Raw genomic sequence first — 25065 nt, forward strand, 5'->3', positions numbered from 1 at the left:
AACTAGAGGTCATAGTTTAAGGTGGGGGGGGGGGGGAGTAGAATTTAAAGGGGATAGTTATATAGAGTGAGCTGCTGGAGGAAGTGGTAGAGGCGGGTACAATTATAATTCTAAAAGATATTTGGATATCCACTTGTACAGGAAAGGAGTAGAGGTGTACGGGCCTAATGCAGGCAAATGGGATTAGCATAGATGGGCTGAAGGGGCTGTTTTTTGACTTGTAAATGGTGAGGCTATTGTTATGGAATTAGCCAGGCATCAGCTTCTGTAGCTGCTATCCAAGTTGTCCTGCTCCTCCATAGTCTGTACTGTTTATCCAGACAAGTACACATAGAAACCAAAGGTTTGGATTTTGTTTACCCAGAAAATTTCAGATTTATCTCGGAATCAGACTTATTATCACTGACTTAGATAATGTGAAATTTGTTGAATTGTGGGAGCAGTCAGTGAAAAGACATAACATTACAATAAATGACAAAACTAAATGTAGTGCAAAAAAAAAGGAATAATGAAGTAGTGTTCATAGACTGTTCAAAAATTTGTTGGTGGAGGGGATGAAGCAGTTTCTGAATCACTGAGTGTGGGTCTTCAGGCTCCTGTACCTCCTCCCCCGGTGGTAGTAATGAGAAGAGGGCATGTCCTGAATGGTGAGGGTCCTTAATGATGGATGCCTCCGCCTAGAGGTGCCATCTCTTGATGTCCTCAATGGTGGGGAGGGCTGTGCCCGTGATGGAGCTGGCTGAGTCTACAACCCTCTGCAGTCTCTTGTGATCCTGTACCTTGGAGCCTCTCAGCCAGTCAGAATATTCTTAATTACTGCCAAACAACCTTGCTGTCATTTAAAAAAAAATTCTTAAGTGAAATTCTGTTCCTTAAGATTTATTTATTTATGAAAAACTTTTAAAATGTTAATTTTTATCGTGGTCTCCCTATACATTGAATTAAGTATTTGAATGTGCACGTCCCGCTTTTGACATTGCCTGAAGAATCTTCACAGTCTACACAGAGCCCAAATTCCATGAGGAGGAAACCATGCCAGAGCCAACTCTGACATCACGTTAGACTCCATTAAATCTCTGAGCAGGTAGAAGTGTAATGAGCAAACATTGTTCATCTCTGGTGTAAAATGTAGGCCATAAGGACTGTGGCCTCACTCATTGCAACCTTATTGTGTCTCAACTCTGTATCAGCTGCTAGAAGAGGTCAGACCAAAGGGATGGACTAGGTAGTTTCCTGAAGCTGTTAGTATTCTAGTTTAGTGAAATACAATTTTGGTTTCTTAAAAACTGGATGTGCTCTATTGAGCAGCGGAATGCATTAAATGACTAGTGCTGCCTTATTGCATTTTGATGAAAGTTTGGAGCTTGGTTTACTGCCAATGGTTTATATAAAGCCATCAAATTGGATTGTCTTCTCTAGATTGTACAGATGAGATAATTCAAGTGCAAAAACTGAGAGGAAAGAAAAGTCCTCAGCTGACTTTCTTCAATAGTAGGAGTCTGAGGTAAGAGAAGAGGGCGATCTGAGTAAAATATTTGCATATTGTGGTCTAAGTAGTAATCTGTGGTTTGCAAAGTAAATATTAGTAGTGTTCCACTGGGGTTTCAGCTAGCAGTTTCAAAAGATCCCACATAGTGAAATGTTTGTGTTCTTTCTGCTGCCTTCATTTCCCCTTTGCATCTTTTCGTGTGTGAGTTTTAAATTGGTTTTTCTGAAAGGACCAAAATCGATACTGATGTTTGCTTAAGATTTTACATATTGTGCACAAAAATACTGCAACAAGTTACTAAATTGGATAGCGAGAGGAGTGATGCTGTAATCCACTTCTGTCCAATGATCCCAAACCTTGCTCCCCATCCCAGTACACCACCAAATAAGGCTTTGTGTTCTTTTTGAAATAAGTATCGTAGTGTCTTTTGAAACTTTCAGGTTGTTTAAGCTCTTAGCAAAGTTATAAAATCTGAATGATTTGAATGACAATGTTAATGTGGTTAGTAAGTTTGCGGGTGACACCAAAATTTATATTGTAGTGGATAGTGAAGAAGGTTATTTAAGATTACGACAGGATATAGATGAACAGGGGAAGTGGGCCAAAGAATGGCAGACGGAATTTAATTCTGACAAGTGCGAGGTGTTGCATTTTGGTCAGTTAAACCAGAACAGGACTTGCATAGTAAAATGGCAGGGCTCTGGAGAGTGCCATAGAATAGAGAGACCTTGGAGTACACGTACATTGTTCCCTGAAAGTGGCAATACAAGTAGACAGTGGTGAAGAAGGCATTTGGCATGCTTCCCTTTATTGCATTGAGTACAGGAGTTGAGACATCATGTAATGACTGCACAAGTCATTGGTGAGACCACATTTTGAGTACTGTGTGCATTCTGGTCACCCATGATAAGATCAGAAGACATAGGAGCAGAATTAGGGTGTTCGGCCCTTTGCGTCTGCTCTGCCATTCGATCATGGCTGATCTTATTTTTCCCATTCAACCCTATTCTCTTGCACTTACTAATCAAGAACCTGTCAACCTCTGCTTTAAATATACCCAATGACTTGGCTTCCTCGGCCGTCTGTGGCAATGAATTCCACAGATTCACCACCCTCTGGCTAAAGAAATTCCTCCTCACTTCTGTTCTAAAGGGATGTCCTTCTATTGTGAGGCTGTGCCCTCTGGTCCCAGACTCTCCCACTACTGGAAACCATCCTCTCCAGGTCCACTCTATCCAGGGCGTTCAATATTCAGTAGGTTTCAATGAGATCCCACCCCCATCCTTCTAAACTCCAGCGAGTACAGGCCCAGACCATTAAACGCTGCTCATATATTAACCCTTTCATCCCTGGGATTATTCTTGTAAACCTCCTCTGGACCCTCTCCAATGCCAGCGCATCCTCCCTTGGATATAGGGCCCAAACCTGCTCTCAATACTGCAAATGTGGTCCGATCAATGTCTTTTAAAGCCTCAACATCACATCCTTGCTTTTATATTTTAGTTGTCTTGAAATGAATGCAAACATTGCATTTGCTTTCCTTACTACTGACTCAACCCTCAAGTTAACCTTCTGGGAATCCTGCACTAGGACTCCCAAGTCCCTTTGCACCTCCGATTTCTGAATTTAATCCCTGTTTAGAAAATAGTCTATGCCTTTATTTCTTCTACCAAAGTGAATGACCACACACTTCCCTATGCTAAATTCCATCTGCCACTTCTTTGCCCATTCCCCTAACCTGTCCAAGTCCTTCTGCAGACTCCCTGCTTCCTCAACACTACCTGCCCCTCCACCTATCTTTGTATCATCTGCAAACGACCACAAAGCCATCAATTCTGTCATCCAGATCATTAATGTATAACGTGAAAAGTAGTGGGCCCAACACCGACCCCTGCGGAAGACCACTAGTCACCGGCAGCCAACCAGAAAAGGCCCCCTTTATTCTCACTCTTCTGCCAGTCAGCCGATGATCTATCCATGCTAGTACCTTTCCTGTAATACCATGGGCTTATCATCTTGTTTAGCAGCCTTATGAGTGGCACCTTGTCAAAGGCCTTCTGAAAATCCAAATAAACAACATCCACCGACTGTCCTTTGTCTATCCCGCCTATTACTTCCTCAAAGAATTCCAATAGATTCGTCAGGCAAGATCTCCCCTTAAGGAAACCACACTGACTTCAGCCTATTTTATCATGAGCTTCCAAGTACCCTGAAACCTTATCCTTAATAATGGAGTCTAACATCTTACCAATCACTGAAGCCAGGCTAACTGTCTTTTGCCTCCCTCCCTTCTTAAAGAGTGGAGTGACATTTGCGATTTTCAAGTCATCCGCAACCATTCCTGAATCTAGTGATTCTTGAAAGATCGCTACTAATGCCTCCACAATCTCTTCAGCTACCTCTTTCAGAACCTTTTGGGTGTGGTCCATCCAGTCCAGGTGACTTATCCACCTTCAGACCTTTCAGCTTCCCAAGCACCTTCTCCTTAGTAATAGTGACTACACTCACTTCTGCCCCCTGACTCTCTCGAATTTCTGGCATGTTGCTGGTGTCTCCCACAGTGAAGACTGACGCAATGTACTTATTCAGTTTGTCTGCCATTTCTTTGTTTCCCATTACTACCTCTCCAGCGTCATTTTCCAGCAGTCCGATGTCCACTCTTGCCCCTCACTCTTCGTGTATCCGAAAAAACTTTCGGTATCCTCTTTTATATTATTGGCTAGCTTGCCTTCATGTTTCATCTTTCCTCCCCTTATTGCTTTTTTAGTTGCCTTCTGTTGGTTTCTAAAAGCTTCCCAATCTTCTAGCTTCCCACTAATTTTTGTAACATTGTATGTCCTCTTTTTTGCGTTTATGCTGTCTTTGACTTCCCTTGTCAGCCACGGTTGCCTCATCCTCCCTTTAGAATGCTGCTGCTGCTTTGGGATGAACTGATTCTGCATCTTCCAGATTACTCCCAGAAACTCCTGCCATTGCTGCTCTGCCGTCATCCCTGCTAGGGTCCCTTCCACTCATCTTTGGCCAGCTCCTCTCTCTCATGCCTCTGTAGTTACCTTAACTCAACTGTAATACAGATGCATCCAATTTTAGCTTCTCCCCCTCAAACTGCAGGGTGAATTCTATCATACTATGATCACTTCCTCCTAAGGGTTCCTTTACCTTAAGCTCCCTAAGCAAATCTGGTTCATTGCACAACACCAAACCCAGAATTGCCTTTTCCCTAGTAGGCTCAACCACAAGTTGCTCTAAAATGCCATCTCATAGGCATTCTACAAATTCCTTCTATTGGAATCCAGTACCAACCTGATTTTCCCAATCTACCTGCATACCGAAATCCCCCATGACCACTGTAACATTGCCCTTTTTACATGCCTTTTCTATCTCCTGTTGTAATTTGTACCCCACATCCTGACTACTATTTGGAGGCCTGTATATAACTCCCATCAGGGTCTTTTTACTCTTGCAGTTTTTTAACTCTACCCACGAGAATTCTACACCTTCTGATCATATGTCTCTTCTTGCTAAGGATTTGATTTCATTTTGTTTTTACTAACAGAGCCAACCCACCCCCTCTGCTCACCTGCCTGTCTTTTCAATAGGATGTTTAGCTCCCAGCTGTGATCTTTTTTCAACCACGACTCTGTGATGCCCACAACGTCATATCTGCCAATTTCTCACTGCGCTATAAGCTCATCTACCTTGTGTTTATACTGCGTGCATTCAAATATAACACCTTCAGTCCTGTATTCACCACCTTTCTTCTCAAATTTGTCTCCATGTTGCCTGACGTTAAATTCTTATCCCTTTCTGAAGTTTCTGTCTTATTCTTTATTCTGGAGACTTCAGTGACCTCTCCTGCACTCTCCTCACCTTTTACTTTATCCATAACTTTTCCAATCTGTTGAACCCAACCCTCCCCCCCACTTACTATTTAGTTTAAAGCCCTATCTACAGCCCTAGTTATGTGATTCGCCAGGACCCTGGTCCCAGTGTGGTTCAGGTGGAGCACGTCCCATTGGTATAGCTCCCTCCTTCCCCAATACTGGTGCCAGTGTCCCACAAATTCAAGCCCACTTCTCCCACACCAATCTTTGAGCCATGCATTTATCTCTCTGATCATATTGACCCTGTGCCAATTTGCATGTGGATCAGGTAGCAATCTAGAGATTATTACCTTTTTATTACCTTTTCCTTGCTATAGGAAGGATGACCTTAAGCTGGAAAGGGTGCAGGAAAGATTCACGAGAATGTTACTGGGACTGGAGGGCTTGAGTTATAAGGAGAGACTGGATTGGCTGGGATTTTTTTTCCCTGGAGCATAGAAGATTGAGGGGTGATCTTGTAGAGGAATGTAAAATCATGAGACCATAGATGGATGGTTGCAGTCTTTTTCCCAGGATAAGGGAGTGTAAAACTAGAGAGCATGGGTTTAAGGTGTGAGGGGAAAGATTTAAAAGGGACCTTGGGGACAAGTTTTCCACACAGAGATTGGTGGGTATGTGGAATGAGCTGCCAGAGGAAGTGGTAGATGGGCACAGTTGCAGTGTTTAAAAGACATTTTGGACAGAATTATGGATAGGAAAGGATTGGATTGATATGGGCCAAGTGCAGGCTACCTGTGCAAGCCCTGCCCTGGTTTGTCTTACCAAAATGCAACGCCTTGCATTTTCCTGAATGAAACTCTAGCTGCTGTTCCTCAGCCCACTGGCTCAGTTGATCAAAATCCCATTGTAATCTCGTTGTAATCACCTTCACCATCCACCATGCCACCAATTTTAGTGTCATCCGCAAACTTACTAACCGTGCCATCTACACTTTGATCAAAATCATTAATATAAATAACGTACAACAGTGGACCCAGCACCAGTCCCTGTGGCACATGAGTAGTCACAGACCTCCAGTCGGGGAAAACAACCCTCCACTATCACCTTGCCGCCAAGCCAATTTCGTATTCAGTTGGCTCGCTTGCCCTCGATCCCATGTGATCTAGCCTTCCAGACTAGTCTACCATGCAGTATCTTGTCAAAGGCCTTGCTAAAGTCCAAATAGATGAGGGCAGCACAGTGGACACTGTCTATCCTCTTGGTCACTTACTCAAAACAAAGATCGAATTTTTGAGACAGAATTTCCAATGCACAAAGCCATGTTGACTATTCCTCGTCAGTCCTCGCCTTTCCAAATGCATATGGACCCTGTCTCTCAGAATCCCCTTCAATAACTTACCTGCCATTGAAGTTAGGCTCACCGGTTTGTAGTTCCCAGCCTTTCTTAAATGTGTGGGTAGTTTGAGACGTGGTCTACTCCTGCTGCTGTTGCTTATGCAAGGTCTCTGTGTGCTACTGATGTATGACCTCGGTGTTCTCACACCGTCCCAAGTACTCCTTCTCCACTTTGAGCAGTCACGGGCCAGGGGTTCTTGGGGGTCAGTGGAGAGGTTGCATTTTTTCAGGGACTTCGATCACATTCTCAATTGTTTTCCTCTGTCCGCCATGTGAGGGGATTACCAGTCAGACCTTGGAATTGAATCTATGTTTCAACAGTTGGTGTTGAGCAGGCAAACATGTAGCTGACTGAGTTGTAACTAGGGCCTCAATATATGGGATATCGGCCTGGAAGAGAACACGTGTTGTTCATTGCCCTTCCAGTGAATTTGAAAGATTTTGAGAAGGCTGCTCAAGTGGTAGTTTTCTAGTGCCTTGATGCCTGCTATAGATAGTCCAGGTCTCAAGCATGTAAGAGGGCAGGATCACTGCTGACAGGGAGATGATGAGCTTTGTGCCAGATCTGAGGTCAACCTTCAAATTTGCTTTTCCTCTTCAAGAAAGGAAACAGGGATAATCCTGGAAACTATGGAGTGGGTGAGTCTCATGTCAATGGTAGGAAAGTTACTGGAGAGGATTCTTAGGGATAGGACTTATGAACATTTAGAAGACCATGGCCTAATTAGGGACCATTAGCATGGCTTTGTGTGGGGCAAGTCGTGTCTTACTGTTCATGACAAGACCCTTAACAGTGTTGATTAGCAGAGGGATCTTGGAGCCCAAGTTCATAGCTCCCTGAAAATGGCTACACAGGTTGATAGGGTGGTAAAGGCAGCATATAGCATGCTTGTCTTCATTAGTCAAGACATTGAGTTCAAGAGTCAGGAAGTTATGCTGCAGATTTACAAAACTCTGGTTAGGCCTCATCTGGAGTATTGCATTCAGTTCTGGTCACCCCATTATAGGAAGATGTGAAGGCTTTGGAGAGGGCACAGAAGAGGTTTACCAGAATGCTGCCTGGATTAGAGGGTATGTGCTATAAGGAGAGGTTGGATAAAGTTGGGTTGTTTCCTCTGAAATGGCAGAAGCTGAGGGGAGATCTGATAGGGGTTTATAAGATTATGAGAGGCATAGATAGTGGACAGCTGGTACCTTTTTCCCAGGGTTAAAATGTCTAATACCAGAGGGCATGCATTTAAGGTGAGGGGAGTAAATTCAAAGGGGATGTGCAGGGCATTTTTTTAAACACACAGTGGTGGGTGTCTGGAATGTGCTGCCTGGGGTGGTGGTGGTGGAGGCAGGTAATGATAAGGGTCTTCAAGAGGCTCTTAAATAGGCAAATGAATGTGCAGGAAATGGAAGGATATGGATATTGTGTAGGCATAAGGGATTAGTTTAGTTGGGCATTTGGTTTAATTGGTTCGGCACAACATTGTGGGCTGAAGGGACTGTTCCTATGCTGTGCTGTACTGTTCTATGTTCACTGTTGATCAAAGGCTGTGCTGACACATTGAAGGCAATGGTGAATTTCATCTGCGATACTGTATCTTCCCTCGTCAAAAGGTAACTCCCTAGTTACGGGAAGTGGTGCAAGTTTTCCTAGAGTTTTGGCATGAACATTTATTGTTGGATGGTTGCATGGTCTGGGGGGTTGGGGGGTAGGTTGGTAGAGGACCTTTGCCTGCCAGATGTTGAGAGTAAAGCCCATTCTCTCAAATGCTTTCATGAAAGTGATAACAATAGCTTGTAGCTCAGCCCCTGATTGTGTCCAAACACAACCATTGCAAACTGCAGCTCAGTCACTAACCTTAGTGGAGTTGAACAGCTTCCTATTAGTTCTGAAGATCATTTCCACTCCACCAGGAAGTGTAGTGGAGCTAAGATGCAAAGAAGTAGCAAGAAAAACATTGGGGCAATGACACAAACATGTATGACACCTGTCTTCGTTGGGAATGATTCTGTTGTCCTATTCATTTGTATTGGGGCTTGCAGGGCAGTGTGGAGTAAAAGGCAGTGTGGAGTGAAAGTCAGGTGGAGACTAATTTGGGCAGCTGAGTTTGAGGAGGGTGTTCACAGGCCCTCCTAACTGAAGGATTTAGTGAGGTAGAAGGTGGCTGTGTATCCTGATGGTGCTGCTCCCAATATATTTTTCTTGGACATTGTAGTGAAGATCATCTCTGTGCCTCTGATTGTTAAAGGTCTCACCGACATATATTGTTGACGCCATACTAGACATTTATTTACTGGCCCTAGCAAGACCTAGTTTTACATAAGAACTCCTGGCCACAAGCGTAAAAGGGGAAAAAGTTTATTTTATTGTGTCAGTCACCTCTTTAAGGAGCTGACAGCCATGGCAAACTTGTGAGCAGCTTCAAGTAATGGAGGCTGAGGACAATAGTGGGAGAAGAATTTTGCCTTGGGTCAAATTCTCCTATGGGAGAAGGAAGGACAAAGGTGCCTTCACTACAATGATGTGGCTGACATTGGAAGCCTGTTGGCTGCTGGGTGGCTGCCCTTTTCTTTGCTCACAAGGAGAGCTCTGGCAGACATTAAAGAAACTACAGAAGGAATTTTATCAAAATATCTTAGTGGATTATACAAAAATGTTCCTCCTAAAATGGACTGGGGTGGGGGAGGGAGGAACAATGATACAGAGATTAGGTTTCTAAAACTTGGATGTCATGGCATGTTCAGCAGCTTGCTGACTCCTAATTGGTGTAATTCTGTGACATAATCGCCACTCTGCGTGTAAAACTATTTCTTTCAGCATGCTTGTTGGGAATGAAAAACCAGCTGACATATTTAAAACATTGCCATTATGATGTTGTGCTCTGATAACTTACCAGAACTTGACATTTTTGACATTAAAAGATTTTGTTTGATGCAGAAGGTCAGTATTCAAACTACAGATTAACTGTGGAACCAGAGATTAAAATGTACCATCTTTAACAGATTATTTAATTAAAATTGCAAGCTGATGGATAGTTGTGGACCAAATATTGATTGAAGAATAGTTTTTAATGATGTGTGGAGGTGGGCTGATTGCAATGAATTTCTATGTACTCATTCTGATCCCTGCTGTCATTAAATAGCAGCAATGTAGACCCTGGTTAACACAATATGTGGAAATGGATGTTGAATTGTAATAGAGATGTGCCTTTTGATTACCCAAAATACATGATAATGATCGGATGAATTTAGGACAAATTGTACAATGGACTGGTGGTATTCATTTTGTGTTTTGCACTTTGGTACAGGTCACTCGTTTCTGAAATGTGCTGGAACATTATAAAGCTTCACAAGATTATCTTGATAACTGATGCCAATTTGTGTCATTAACATAACAAAGTTTTTACCTCCCATACCTTGTCTCTGGCATTCAATACATCACAATAATGATGAATGCCATCAAGTCTGACACTGCCTGAAATCAGTGTGCTAAAGACGTACTTTGGATTTGCAATCTGTAATGGTTAATGTCAGTTGTCTGATGTGGGTGGTTACCCAAATTGTTGAGTTTGACAGAAGTGAAACAGCCCCATGTCGAGCAAGATGCCCATCCGAGCTAGTCCTATTTGCTTGCATTTGGCCCATATCTCTCTAAACCTTTTCTATCCATGTACCTGTTTAAATGTCTTCTAAACATTGCAATTGTACCCACCTCTAAAGGTTCCTCTGGCAGCTGTCCTTGTGCTGTCCAATGTACTGGTGTATACTCACACCACAAACACCAGGCTCAAGGACAGCTTCAATCCCACTGTTATAAGGCTCTTAAACAGACCTCGTACGCTAAAGATGAACTCTTGGTCTCTGAATGCACCTCGTCAATGGCCCTTGCACTTATTTGCTTACCTGCACTGCACTTTCTCTGTACCTGCATGTTTTTTTGCATTCTGTTTTTTTTAACTCCTTTTGTACTGCCTCAATGTACTTGCGTATGGAATGATCTGTCTGGATAGGATGCAAACTAAAGCTTTTCTCTGTATCTCCGTGCAAGTGACAATAATAAACCAATTACCAATAACTGTGTGGAGAAAGTTTTCCCCGGGGTCCCTTTTTTAAATCCTTTCCCCTCTCACCTTAAACTGATACCCTCTAGTTTTAGACTCCCTTCCCCTGGGGAAAAAGACTGTGGCCAACCACCTTGTCTATGCCCCTCACAATCTTACATTCCTCTATAAAGTCACCCCTATGCTTTGTGGGGGGGGGGGGAGGGGGGAGGAAGGAGTCCCAGCCTCTCCTTGTAACTTGAGCCCTGCAGTCCTGGTAACATCCTCGTGAATCTTTTCTGCATCCTTTCCAGCTTAATGAACGTGTACTTTATAAATGTCCAGGACTGTAATACTAGCTCAACCTGAGCTATTGAATGTGATTTTAATTTGCAATCTGTGATTTTTATTGAACAATACAATATTCAAATGTTTAAAAGCTTTTAAACATGGCTGGAACCAGCAAACAGAACTAAGGCAATAAGGTGCTATTGTTGGAATGGGAGCATTGTGTAGTTCAAAGGTGCTTTACCTTTCTATCACACCACATTTTCTCACAAGGAGCTTGTATAGTACCTTCAATGTAGAAAACTCTCCCAGGCCCTTGAGAAGTGTACTCGACAGAAATGGATCTGAAGGTATAAACCTGAAGATTAAAAGAATACAAGTTGGAAGCAGATTTTTGCTTGAAGCTGATTTAGAGGGTTGGGGCCAAAGTGGGTGCAGGAAATTAGTGCAGCCTGGGTTACAGAAGGAATTGAAGCCAATGAGATGCACATCAGGGTTGGAATGTATGAGAGGTCAGAGTCAGAGGAGTGCTCATCTTGAAGCAGTAACGTAGGGCAGGTAAGGGTTGGGGAGCTCAGATGGGTGAAGTTATGAAGAGATTTGAATGAGAATTTGAAATTGAAGCCATTGCAGGACCTGGAGTCAGTGGAGGACAGGAGTGACAGATGGCCAAACGTGATTCGGAGCACAGTTAATGGGATTTTAGATACACCAAAGTTTACAAAATGAGGTGAACGGAAACCAGCCTCCCCTCCTTGGACTCTGTCTTTACCTCTCGCTGCCTTGGTGAAGCAGCCAGCATAATCAAAGACCCCACCCACCTGGGTCATTCTCTCTTCTCTCCTCTTCCATCAGGCAGAAGATACAGGAGCTTGAGGGCACATTCCACCAGGCTCAAGGACAGCTTCTATCCCACTGTGATAAGACTTTTGAACAGTTCCCTTATACGATGAGATGGACTCTGACCTCATGATCTACCTTGTTGTGATCTTGCACCTTATTGCACTGCACTTTCTCTGTAGCTGTGACACTTTACTCTGTACTGTTATTGTTTTTACCTGTACTACATCAATGCACTCTGTACTGACTCAATGTAACTGCACTGTGTAATGAATTGACCTGTATGAACGGTATGCAAGACAAGTTTTTCACTGTACCTCAGTACAAGTGACAATAATAAACCAATACCAATGGGTGCCCAGCTGGGACTACTGTGGAAGTAATGGAGATGAATACAAGTTTCAGATTATGTGACTTGAATGGAAGTTAAGACAAACACATCCATTTCACTATTGAATTTGCATATACCAGTTTCTCTCTCTCTCTCCTCATACTTGCTCTTTCACATTTGTACAGTCCCTTTCATGCTTCAAAGCTAATTATGTACATGAGAAACATGGTCACTGTTGTGGTTTTGGGAAATGCTGCTACTAATTCACACTCAAAGTCATGTTAATAGTGCAACTACCAGGCAATGTAATTTGATACTGAGTGATAATGTATGGAATTTCAAGGGTGGTCATTTATTTTTCTCTTTAAAAATCCCATTGGATGTTTAGTTGCAAATGAGAATTAAGATGTGTAATAGTTTTAAAGTCTTAATGAAAAGACACTACCTCTGATATTACTGCATGCTCTTGATACCTTATTTGCGTTGGTTCAGAGTGGCATTGGGATTTGAAACCACGTGCTTCTGACTGAGCCAAGGTGCTCACTTGATACTTGGTTTTCCTTGTCTGTTTTCATCCAGGATTTTCTTAAAGAACAAACTTCTAAATCCATTGTAAGTTCTTCCTGCATCGTGTTGTCTTCCTATGATATGTAATCATCCTCCCAACTTCAAAGAGATGAATTTAGTGATGTATGTTGTGTACTATGCATTCAAACTTTCAGAAAGTATTTAACATTTTGCGTATGGTGGTGTTACTTCAATGTTTGGAAAGCATAATGTAAATGTAGGACATTTTGCACGTTACGTCATTTTGTTGGTGCTGTTCTGTGACAGATGACCTGACAGAAGTGTATAAAATTGAGAGGCGTAGATAGTCAAGAATCTGTTTCCCAGGGCAGAAATCTTAGAAGGCATAACTCTAAGGTGAGAGGGGGTAAGTTTTTTCTACACAGCAATAGATATTGGGAACACGCTGCCAGGGGAAGTGGTGGAAGCTAATAAGACAGCAACATTTAAGAGGCATTGAGACAGATGCATGAACAGGTGGGGGAATGGAGGGATATAGACCACGTGCAGGAAGATGGGTCTGGTTTATTATTGGCATCATGGTTGGCACAAACATTGTGGGCTGAAGGGCCTGTACTGTACCGTTCTATGTTTTGTCTCCAGCACCACATTGTACGATTTCTGTAGTGAATCTTCAGAATGCTGGAACATAGCACAGCGGACACATTAGGCATTTAGCAATGAAGTATTTCTCCTCCAGCTGTGTTTGGAGCATAATGGGCTTTCATTTTAAATTGTTCCATTATCATTACCACTAAGATCATTATGTTGGCTAAAAAGTGAGGGTTGCACTGAGGCAGCTCCCAATATTAAAGTGGTGCAACTGGGTAAAATAAGAACAGGTTGACATTTAGGATAGAACCAGCATAATTACATTAAGTCCAGGATAGATATTTGGTTAAAGAAATGAATGGTCAAAGATCAAAGTAATAGACTATAAGAAAAGATTTATAAATTGGCCTTGATATATTAGAAAGAAAATGTGGCAGATGCTGGAACACATTGAAAACTTGCAAGTTGATGATAAGAGATGAGGTAACTGCATTTGGAATATTGTATACGGTTCTGGTCTCCTGACCCAGGGAAGGATCAACTTGCAACAGAGGGAGTTCAGCAAAAGTTCATCAGGTTAGTATAGTGGGTTTGTTGTACCAGGAGTGAGAAAACCAGCTGGATCTCATAAATTTAGAAGAATGAGAGATGATCTCATTGAAACATACAAAATTCTTTAAGGGCATTGACAAGGTAGGTACGGAGTTAAATACACGAGACTGCAAATGCTGGAATCTGGAGCAAAAAAAAACAAGTTGCTGGAGGAACTCAGCAGGTCAGACAGGATCTGTGGAAGCAGAGGGATGTTTACCGTTTCGGGTTGAGATCCTGCCTCAGGACCGAGAGTATAAAGGGGAGATAAAGGTGAAAGGGATGGGTTAGGTAGATGCTGTTCCTTTAGTTTTCTTCCAGGTGAGGCAGAGATTTGCATGCATCTCCTCTAACCTTGTCTATTATATTCGGTGCACTTGATTTGGCCTCCTGTACGTTGGTGAGACCAAGCGCAGACTAGGCAACTGCTTTGCGAGCACCAACACTCTGTCCGCAATGGCCATCTTGAGCTCTCAGTTGCATGTCATTTCAGCTCCCTATTGCCACACCTACCTGTCTGTCCTTTGCCTCCACTGCCAGGGTGAGGCCAAATGCAAACTAGAAGAACAGCACCTTGTATCCCACTTGGAAATTCTACAACCCAACAGCATCAACATTTGAATTATCCAGTTTCAGTTAGCCTACACCCCCTCTGTTCCTTTCTCTCTCCTCCTGCATCACGCTGGCCTCTGGCACAACCCTCTTTCCTCACCTGGTTCCATCTACTATTCACCTACACACACTACCTACTCAATCCTCATCCCCTCCCTTCCTCCCCACTGTTCCCCTGTTTGCTTAGCATCCTTCCCTTATCTAGTTCTTCTCGCCACTTTCCTTGATCAGATTCTGTAGTCTGCAACCCTTTGTTATCTCCACTGTCACCTCTCGGCCTCTGCCACTATCTCCACTCTTCCCTTCCCTTCCCCACCTAGCTCCATCTGTCTATCCACCTATTGCTTGCAAGCTCCTGCCTCTCCCCTCCCCTTCACCTCTTTATACTGGCTCTCTCCTGTTTACACTCTCAGTCCTAGTGCAGGGTCTCAACCCAAAATGTCATCTATCCCTTTGCCTCTAGAGGTGCTGCCTGACTTGCTGAGTTCCTCCAACGCTTTGTGTGCAGCTCCACCTTCCAGCATGTGGCCTCTTGTGTCTCCAGATCTGCAAAGCCCAAGATGGTAGTGAATCTTAGGAATTCTCGATCCAGGAGGGACACAGAAGTTTGGTAAATATATTTGAGATGGTGATCCATAGATTTAGATATCAAGGGAATCGAGAAGTATGGGGTTAGTGCAGGAAAGTGAGGGGCAAAAAATTGGCATTGATCTTATTGAATGGAAGAGCACAAGGGGCAAATAGCCTACTCCTATTTCTTATGTTCTTGCAAGAAATGGATATGCAATAAATGTGGAGCTCCCTGCAAATGCAGTAAATTTGCACAACCATTGGATCAAATTTTCTGTCCAGTTTTGCCTCATCGCCTTCAGGAACAGTGAGACCCATGAAGTGGGAGCAGAAGAAGTTTGTTGAGGTGATGTGGATGAGCGTCTTTAGTTGGTGGAAAGACAAGATAAATTGGAACAATTTCCAGTAGAAAACAGAAGATTTGATAAAAGTTTCAAAATGGTGGTGTTTAAAAACTGCCTCGTAACGATTAGGGTTATTGTGGAATGTAAATTTATTAAAGGAACAGAGTTTGGTTTTGAGTTGTGCAGATGGTTGTAAGGGAAGGAATCCTCTCATCGAGGCAGGATTGATTGCCTTAACAAGTGAAGTTGATAAGTATTTGAAAAATTAAACATAATAGGGTGTGTGGAGATGACAGGTCCATGAACTAAGCAAACAGCTCTTGGGAAAACTTTACACTGCAGTGGGTAGAGGTGAGCTCCTGTGTTTTTTTTAAAAGAAAACATTTTGTTCAGATTCATATCAAAGTTACACCACAGAGATTTACAGAGGTGTAACCTAGAGGTTATATTAATTGGGAAAGGAAGGTTAAAAGAAAAATATTTTTTAAATGTTATGCAATTACATGTAAATAGCAATTTAAGAGTGTATGAGCATCACACTAGATGACACAGGTTTAAAATTAATCCTATTCCATTCGCAGAGATTTGAATATCCTCTCCATACACTCTTTGGAGTTCTGTAAATGAGGAAGGAAGATATTTAGAAAAGTGTTGCAAAGAGAAAGATTTGTAGGGATATTTGTAGATTCTCTCAAAGGGTGAAAGCAGACTCTGTTTTAAGACAGAGGTAGATAGATACTTGATTAAGAGGGTTGAAGGGTTTCAATAGGTGGATGGGAGTAAGAGTTGAGGTTGCAGTTGAATCAGTTGTGATCTTATTAAATGGCAGAGCAGGCTTGAGGGGCTGAGTGGAGAGCAGGAGTCTGCTTGATCACTGATGAGCATTACTCTAGAACTTTGTCAGCTGATCTCTATTAGTCGGATGGAACCTATTGGGTTGAATGAGCTTTTCCCATTTTATTTGTGCAGAATGACTTTTTAAAAACACTTGTATCAGCTGGGCTCAAATAATGAAGTTTGAAATTATTTGCAAGCAATAAAAATGGTAGGGTATGGGATGTGTGATTTTTAAGAAAGATAATCAGTTGTAAAATACTGTCACTTGATGATTCCTGTGTGCTGCTGGAAGTGGAATAAAATTAGTTTCTAAAGCTGGGAATAAATGAGGATAGTTAAATTTTTATGGCTTGCTGATGTGCAGTTAATAGCAAAATCATTTCTGTGGTCAAATATGTTAATTGGTCTGTTGGAGATTGTTGAAGCATTCACAACTCCAAAATATAGGTTTATTCTGGATTATCAGACTGAGCCTATGGTGAGATTTCACACCAGAAGCAATAACTAAGACAAGTGTGTGATGAGTGAAGGAAATTACAGTGGCATGAGAGAGGAGCTGGCCCAAATTGATTGCAAAAGTTAGCTGGAGGGATGGCAGAGCAGAAATGGATAGAATTTCTTCAAGAAATAAGGAAAATGCAGATAGATATATTCCAAGAAAGAAGTTTTTGAATGGAAAAAAGGCACAAATGTGGATAACGAGAGAGGTTAAGGCTACAATAAGAGCAAAAGGGAGGGCATACATGGAAGCAAGAATTAGTGGGAAAACAGAAGACTGGGAAACTTTTAAAAACCTGCAGAAAGAAACTAAGAAGGTCATTAGGAAAGAAAAGGTGAATTATGAAAGGAAGTTGGCAGATAACATTCAAAAGGATACTAAGAGTTTTTTTTAAATATATGAAGAGTAAAAGAGAGACGTGGGTTGATATAGGACCAATCGAAAACAGTGCTGGAGAGATTATAATGGATGATAAAGAGATGACAGAGGAACTAAATGAGTATTTTGCATCGGTCTTCACTGTGGAGAACATCAACAATATACCGGATAGTCAGGGGTCTCAAGGAATGGAACTGAGTTCAGTTAAGATTACTAGAGAGAAGGTGCTAGGAAAGCTAAATGGACTAAAGACAGATAAGTCTCCCAGACCAGATGAGGTGCATCCCCGGGTTCTGAAGGAGGTGGCTTTAGAGATTGCGGAGGCATTGGTGATAATTTTCCAGGAATCGATAGACTCCGGCATGGTTCCGGAGGACCGGAGAGTCGCAAATGTAGTTCCGCTGTATAAGAAAGGTGGGAGGCAGCATAAAGGAAATTACAGACCTATTAGTCTGACATCGGTGGTGGGAAAGTTATTGGAATCGATCCTCAAGGATGAGGTTATGGAATACCTAGAGATGCAAGGCAAGATACGTCCAAGCCAGCATGGTTTCATGAAGGGAAGATCCTGCCTGAACAACCTATTGGAGTTTTTTGAGGAAATCTCAGGTAGGGTGGATAAGAGAGGCTGTAGATGTTGTGTATTTAGACTTTCAAAAGGCCTTCGACAAGGTGCTGCACAAGAGGCTGATTAATAAGATGAGAGGTCATGGAATTACAGGTAGGATAATATAATGGCTGGTTGGCAGAAAGCAAAAGGGTGGGAATAAAAGGATCCTGTTCTGGTTGGCTACTGGTTACTAGTGGTGTTCTGCAGGGGTCAGTGTTGAGGCCGCTTCTTTTTACTTTGTACATTAACGATTTGGATAATGGAGTAAATGGTTTCGTGGCTAAGTTTGTAGATGATACCAAGATAGGTGGAGGAGTAGGGAGCATTGAGGAGACAGAAAGGTTGCAGAGAGACCTAGATAGTTTGGGAGAATGGGCAAGGAAATGGCAGATGAAATTCAATGTTGAGAAATGTGCCGTTGTACACTTTGGAAAAAGAAATAAACGGGCAGATTATTATCTGGAAGGGGAGAAAATTCAAAACACAGAAGTACAAAGGGACTTGGGGGTACTCGTGCAGGATACCCTAAAGGTTAACCACCAGGTCGGATCAGCAGTAAGGAAAGTGAATGCTATGTTGGCACTCATTTCGAGAGGTATAGTGTATAAAAGTACGGAGGTGTTGATGAGGCTCTACAGAGCACTAGTGAGGCGTCATTTGGAATACTGTGTGCCGTTTTGGGCCCCATATCTTAGGAAGGATGTGCTGATGTTAGAAAGGGTTCAGAGGAGATTTACGAGGATGATTCCCGGAATGAAAGGGCTTACGTGTGATGAGCGTTTGTCGGCTCTTGGACTGTACTCACTGGAGTACAGAAGAATGAGAGGGGACCTCATAGAAGCATTTTGAATGTTGAAAGGACTGGACAGAGTTGATGTGGCCAAGCTGTTTCCCTTGGTGGGTGAGTCCAGGACCAGAGGGCACAATCTTAGAATTAGAGGGTACAGGTTTAAAACAGAGATGAGGAGAAATTTCTTTAGCCGCAGAGGGTAGTGAAATTATGGAATTCTTTGCCACCTACAGCAGTGGAGGCCCAATCATTGGAGGCGTTTAAGGAGGAGACAGATAGGTATCTAATTAGTCAAGGTATCAAGGGATATGGGGATAAGGCTGGAAATTGGGGCTAGAAAGGAATAGTTTTTTTCCATTTCTCATTTTTTTTTCCCTTTTTTCTTTTTCCCTTTTTCTTTTTTTCTTAGCTCATGGAGCAGACTCGATGGGCCAAATGGCCTACTTCTGCTCCCTTGTCTTGTGATCTTGAGTTTAGTTGTAATGACATAACATGATCCAAAGACTGGTTTCTCTGTCTGTTATCATCTTTATCTACTGTATCGGCCAGCATACAGTACTGGGGGTAATGTACTAATTGCTATCTTGAGGTCAATTATTTCTTATTAATTCCCTAATTCCTGAAAAATGTTCTTTGCAAGTTGTCAGCTGTTTTTTCTAGCTCCATTTCCAGTGTGAACCATAAATTCTGACTGTTCTCTCTCCCACATTGTCATTTTTCATCTGATCAGTTATAATTTTCACTCTAAGTGAAGGGCAGCACACCATTCTTTGCTCCCAGTTACAGCTACAGAAGAACCTTGTCTATTTCCCTTCACTGTGGAATATCTTGATACCAGCATTCTGTTTTATTTGCCACATTCCCGCTGCCCCACCCCAAAAATTCTGTCTTACATGGATCTTGATAAAGGCTGCATTTCTTCAAATGTCTGTGACCCTGTGTGTATGAATTCATTCCCTTGGTGGCACTGAATGGGGCTGATGGCAATGCTCTGAGAAAGTCAAGTTTATTGTTATAGGCACAAGTACATGTATGCACAGGTGCAATGAAAAAACTTACTTGCATCAGGATTACAGGCACATAATATCAGAAACACAAGGTTCACGAAAAACATAAATTAACATAAATTATACAATAAAGAACACAATTAGAACAAAGAAAACAAAGTGCATTGTGGTCATAATGTTATACTGAGGTAGTGATTAGGGTTGTGCAGGTTGGCTCAAGAAATGAATGCTTGCAGGGAAGTAGTTTTTCTTGAAACCTGGTGGTGTGGGACTTCTTGCTTCTGTACCTCCTGCCTGATGGAGCTGTATAGGTTGAAGGGCTGAATGATGGCTATTATATCGCTAAAAGGGAATATGAGAATTGGCTTCCACCATCCTTTTGATGTCTTCCAGACCAGAGCACTGAAAGTATCTTGGCCCGTCCATGGTTCTTTTTGCTAATTGCCCTAATTCCCCCTCATGGTTATCCCTGCTCTCCCACTGAAATCAGTTCTAGTGTTGATTAAAAATGCTTCGTGTGTTTGAGCATCTGTGTTCAATCTTGATCTTCTCTGTTCCAAATAGAGCATCTCCACTGCCTTTACCATTTCCCACCCCCTCCATCCCCAGTGTTTCCAATCTGTCCACATTATCTTGCAGCCCTGCTACATTTCCTTTGCAGATTCTTGTAGGCTTTAACAGTCTTCATAAGCTATGATGCCCAAAGAAGCTTTACCTTGCCTGGAAACTTGCAACCGATCAGTCCTTTCTATCCTTCTGCTAATTTTGAAACGTATATCATATAGTCTCAATATTTATATTTGAACTTCGTCCTTTGGATAAAATTTAAGAATGAAATTGCATGACAGCAAAACTTGATTGTCATCCTTTGTTCCTGACAGTTTCATTTGTGAAATTAATTACCTTGGTCGTAGGTGGAACAATTTGTGCTTTCCCCTCTCTAATTATAGAAATCCATCAAACAGTTAATTTTGTAAATCATTGATTTCTATTATGTTATTAGCCTGTCATTCAGAGCAGAACTAAAGAAAAAATAGCAACCTCTCCACCCCTCACAAAAAGGTAAACTGCAAAAGCAAGACGTGTGGTAACTGAAGGTAATGGTTTCAGATGTTCAATCAAGTCCGGTAATGCTCAGCTTTTTTGTGAGAACGGACAGTTTGACAATCTGACCACTTGTGAGGGCCACTGAACTGAAATTTATTTTATTTTAACCACACGTGACCAAAAATTGATATTTTCTACTGTGTACGTGACCACACAAATTCTGAAGTCTAATTCCAGCCTTGTTTTTGTTCAGATTGAAGCCAAATCGCAAACCAGTGGTGTTTTAATTAAAACTTTCTCCTCTCCCTTTTTGCTAATTTGTCCAAAATAATTACCCTCTTCATTCAAGATGGAATTAATATCCATTCGTGGAAGTCTGTTCTGTGATTTATAATATCTAATATTTTCTAGTTTCTGTGAATCTTTTAAAACTTGCAGTAAAACTACTGCTTTCACTTCTGTAAATGTATATGTAGTGGGATGTGTTTACAAGTTTGTTTTTCCTGAAACAGGAAAAGGTTTGCAAGTTGATGTGAGTTATATTTCCGATATTGTGGTGGCATGGAACACAAGTTTGCATTCTGAAAGGAAAAAGTACTTCAGATCCCAAACTCCTCTTCCCAGACACTCAACGTTAATGTGTTTTATTTGCTTCTCTCTGGCCAGTCAACCATTTGACCACAAAGAAGCCACCAGCTTTGAAAGTTTCCACATCAAGCTATGGAAAATATCTGAACTTGCAGAACTTGTGTTACCTGACATGCTGTGCACATAATTTCCCTACAACAGAACAGATCTAGCAGCTCGATGACTGGCTGTTAGCAGCAGGAGAAATGTGCACCATCGCAATTGGAGCTTATTTAAATAGAACAAGTGAGCTGTAACACAGAACTACATGCATGCCATGTCACATCTAAGGTTGAATGGTGGTGGACAACTAAATATCTAATGGGTGGAGTCGGGGCTGAGCATGTGAAACGAGAGAGGCAGGTTCCACAAAGGTTATAGGACCAGACAACATCCTGGCTACAGTGCTGAAGACTTGTGCACCAGAATTAACCCCTCCTGTAGCCAAGCTTTTCCAGTACAGTTACAACACTGGCATCTACTTAACAGTTATCGAAAAATCACCCAGGTATGTCCTATTCTCCAAAAACAGGACAAATCCAATATAGTGAATTGCTGCCAATCATCAGGAAAATGACAATGTGTTATCAACAGTGCTATCAAGCAGGACTTGCTAATTCCCAGTCTAGGTTTGGTAAGGAACTCTGTGCTCTAGATTTCATCACTGCCATGGTTTGGACCAAAGAGCTAATTCCAGAGGTGAAGTGAGATTGACTGCCCTTGACATCGAGGCAGTGTTTGAACATGTGTGGCAGCAAGGAGCATTGGTAAAACTGAAGTCTGTGGACATTGCAGGAGAACCGCTTGCGCGAAGGAAGATGGTTGTGGTTGTCCGAACTCTGTATCACAGCCCCAAGGATTCAGGCATTCCTCAGCATTATGTTCTAGGCCCAACTATCTTCAACTGTTTTGTCAAAGATCTTCCTCCCATTAGCATCAGCTCAGAAGTGTGGACGTTTGCTGATGATTCCATAATTTCAATTCCATTTGCAACTTTTCCACAAGTGAAGCAATTCATGCCTGTATGCAGCAAGACCTAGGCATAAGCTGATAAGTAGTGTATTATATTTGTTCCATGATGCCAAGCAATGGCCATCTCCACAAGAGAGCATCTAACCACCTACCCTTGAAATTCAGTTGCATTGCCATTGCTATATCTCCTATCAACAACATCTTGCGGAACATCGTTGACCAGAAGCTTGCTGGATCAGCCATATAAAATTTCTGGATACAAAAGTTGGTCAGAGGCTAGATATTCTGCAGTGAGCAACTCTCCTCCTGACATCCCCAGAGCGTTTCCATCGTATGCAGTACAGGAGTGTCATGGATAATGCTCCACTTGCCTAGATAAGTGGAGGTTTAACAACACTCAAACTTGTGTCTGTCCTGACCCAAGCAGCCCATTTGATTGGTACCCTATTCTCATTATCTGGCCACACAGTGGCTTGCAGTATGTACCATCTGCAAACCTGCCAAGGCTACTCTGCCAGCACCTCCTGAACTTGTGACTATCCACCAGAAAAGGCAAGGGTAGTGGGTGCAGGGAGCCCTGACCACTGCAGGCTCCCTTCCAAGTCTCGTGCTCCATGGGGAAATATTATTTCTCATCGTCACAGAGTCTAAAAGCTGCAAATTCCTCCCCAACGGCACCTTGACCAGAAGGACAGCTGTGATTGAAGGAAGACTTGCCCCACCACCTTAAGGGAATTTGAGGGATAGGCAATAAAGGCAATAGCCACACCTGAAAAGTGAATATTTTTTTTAAAAAGATCAAGCCTTGGTCCTGTTATATTACAGGTAAGTTTACAAAAGCAAAAAACTGTGAATTCAGAGCCTCTGAAATAAAACAGAAGAAGCTGGAGATACATTTCAAATTGGGCAGCATCCATGTAGATAGATTTTATTTTTCAGGTCTGATTTTGTTTTTTTTAAAAAAAAGTTATTGACCTGAAATGTTAAGTCCATTTCTTTCTCCACAGAAGTTGCCTGCCTTGTTCCAGTGAGTTTCTGTTTGTAATACTGACAAATTTATATTTTAAGGATTATTTAATGAGTATAGACTAAGCAGAGTTACAGCCAGCATATATGCACAAGCTGCTGTTGGATTTTAGCTAATTTAAAACACAAAGAATGCCATAGGAGGAGTAAACTTTGTCTGTAAGCCATTAGAACCACCTGTATACCTGGCCTCTGGCTAAGTTGGAGACTCCAAGTGTGTCAGAGGGAAATATCTGGCAGGCCAGGTTTGGCCCGAGAACTGTTGATCTAGTTCACTTGTGCTAGTAATATTTAGAATGATTGTTGGCAATCATTCTGTGTCAGTGGATAAGGTGGTGAAGGCGTATGGCATGCTTGCCTTCATTGGTAGCGGTCTCGAGTATAAGAGTAAGGAAATCATGCTGCAGCTGTATAAAACTTAAATCAGACCGCACTTGGAGTATTGTGTGCAGTTCTGGCTGCCCCATTGTAGGAAGGATGTGGAGGCTGTGGAGAGTGTGCAGAAGAGGTTTACCAGGAGGCTGTCTGGATTAGAGCTGTAAGGAAAAGTTGGACAAACTTGGGTTATTCTCCCTAGAGCATTGGAGGCTGAGGGGAGACCTAATAGGGGTTTTTAAAATTATGATAGGCATAGATAGGGTAGATGGTCAGAATCTTTTCCCCAGGGTAGAAATGTCAAGTACTAGAGGACACACTTTTAAGATTAGAGGGAGGAAGTTTAAAGGTGACGCGAGGGGCAAGTTTTTTACGCAGAGAGTGGTAGGTGCCTGGGATGGGTTACCAGGGGTAGTAGTGGAACCAGGCAGTCTGGTGGAGTTTACGAGGCTTTTAGATAGACACGTGAATGTGGATATGAATGATGCACAGGAGGAGGACATTTTAGTATAAATTGGCATCAAGATTGGCACAGTGTCGCGGGTCGAATGGCCTGTCCAGTGCTGTACTGTTCTATGTTCTAATGATTTCTCATTACTTTTTAAGGTCTACACCATCAGTAACCATGTGTTATGCTCTCTTGCTACTTGATTGCAGGACAGATAATAGCTAATGTTCTGGAGTTTAATATGTCCTCTTTGTATCCTAACCCAGTAACGATTTATTAATTTTTTTTGTTAATGCAAAAGCTGGCATTAAATGTAAAAAGCTGAGATTCCTGTATTTGTATTATCACCTCATGGTTTTTATTAATGCAGATATTGGCCTGAGACCTGATTGCTAATGAGTTATGTGATAATAGATGTTTTATACAATCCTTAGAATTGGTAGCATACATGTGAAAGTTGATACCATAAGTACACGAATATAAAGCTGCTTTGTCTTTGCCTCAATAATGAGTTTTCCCAGTGCCGTACATTTCGGTCAATACTGTCAGAGCTGACGTCATTCAAGTGTGATGTCAAATCCAGGTCCTATCTGCTCCCTCAGGTGGCCATTCAAAATAGTGCTGTCTGATCATTTCTTATAAAGAGCTGTGGAGGAATTTTCCCTGCTGCCCTGGTCAGTGATTATTCCTTGGCCCACCACAGTAAAAAAAAAGTGACTTGGTCACTATCACGTTGTTATTGGGAACTTGCTATTCAGATTGGTTATCCTATTCCCCATACTACAGTAATATTATATTCCCAAGCAATTTGGCTGGAATGCCTGATGATTTTCTCTGACAGCATTTTTTTAAATTGTTAATGAACTTCTTGACTTGAAAGCTATCTTTGCTCTCTCCAGCATTGGAATGTACTGTTTGAGCTGTTTATAGTTTGTAAATGTGCCTCTTTGAAACTGTGTAAACCGTAGCATGAAAATAAAATGTTTCATATGATAAGTGAAGCAATTACAGCCAT

General features: G+C 42.0%; 1 protein-coding gene across 4 annotated transcripts in view; it reads left to right on the top strand.

Moving 5' to 3' along the window:
• Positions 1-25065, top strand: part of zbtb47b (zinc finger and BTB domain containing 47b) — a 214100-nt gene that overhangs the window by 94376 nt on the left and 94659 nt on the right. The window lies entirely within an intron of this gene.

The sequence above is a fragment of the Pristis pectinata genome, chromosome 5 (assembly GCF_009764475.1).
Source record: "Pristis pectinata isolate sPriPec2 chromosome 5, sPriPec2.1.pri, whole genome shotgun sequence".
NCBI classification, from domain to species: Eukaryota; Metazoa; Chordata; class Chondrichthyes; order Rhinopristiformes; family Pristidae; genus Pristis; species Pristis pectinata.